Genomic DNA, 935 nt, shown 5'->3' with positions numbered 1-935 from the left:
TGTAGTGGAAAGCATCAATGCTGCAATAATTAGCATATTCACAGAAGTTAGTAAAATATCACTGCATTAACTGAAAAAATCATTTTTCTGAAGTCAATTGTTGGCAGATTTACAGACCACAGAAGTACAAAAGCATCTAAACAGACTAGCTAGCATAAACCTGTTATGGTCTGTCAGAGCTTACAAAGTGAATAAAACAGCCATTAGCACGAGTACAACAGAAAAACATTGTAAAAGGGCAGTGAATATGGAATATCTTTTCAAAGTCTCACCAAGTGTTAAATAATAAACATGAGGAGTTTCATTTCAGAAGAGAAGTTATTTGTTGCTATAATACTAAGATGCAATTTGTACATGATATCCCTTTGTTGTGAGGTGGAGTATGTGAATGAATCTGCTTTCAGATTTAATGTTAATAATAAATGTTCAGTCAGTGTAACACTTGTTTGAAAAACTCACTTTGTGTGCTCACTTCAGCTGCACATATACTAAAATTGGAACAATACCGAGACGATTAGCATGGCCTCTGTGCAAGGATGACATGCAAATTGGTGAAGTGTTACATATTGAAAAAAGAAAAACCATCTTTGTCATTTACATATTTATTTAATACAGCTATTTTAGAATCTCAAAATTCCGCATCCTATTATAGAATTATATTGAAATCACAGATATCAACTGATGCATGTGGCAATTGTCATGATAAAGATCCAAGTTTGAAGGGTGAATGTTGTCCAGAGGGAAGATTCTCTTGTGATATCTGCCCAAATGTGGATCCTGTTTGGCCTCGGTCTCTCCTTGAAGAATCACTGTGTGTGATCACCTCTGCATTTCTGCCTGCTTATCCCATGCAGGATGCCATAGGCACATGGCACACTGTGTCTCTGTGGCAAACCCCTAGCAGTGGTCTCAGCTAACAGAGACTCCATCGTGGC

At 37.1% G+C, this 935-nt stretch overlaps 1 non-coding gene across 1 annotated transcript; it reads left to right on the top strand.

Annotated features, from left to right (window-relative positions):
• The first annotated feature begins 464 nt into the window (after positions 1-464).
• LOC121172130 lies at positions 465-571 on the top strand. The gene has a single exon (XR_005886210.1). It is a non-coding gene; the product is annotated as a U6 spliceosomal RNA (small nuclear RNA).
• Positions 572-935: the final 364 nt, after the last annotated feature.

Source organism: Ochotona curzoniae, unplaced genomic scaffold, assembly GCF_017591425.1.
Source record: "Ochotona curzoniae isolate NIBS_2020 unplaced genomic scaffold, NIBS_Ocur_1.0 scaffold_274, whole genome shotgun sequence".
Classification (NCBI taxonomy): Eukaryota; Metazoa; Chordata; class Mammalia; order Lagomorpha; family Ochotonidae; genus Ochotona; species Ochotona curzoniae.
The sequence above is the reverse complement of the archived record's forward strand: the minus strand, read 5'-3'. Positions and strand labels throughout refer to the sequence as shown.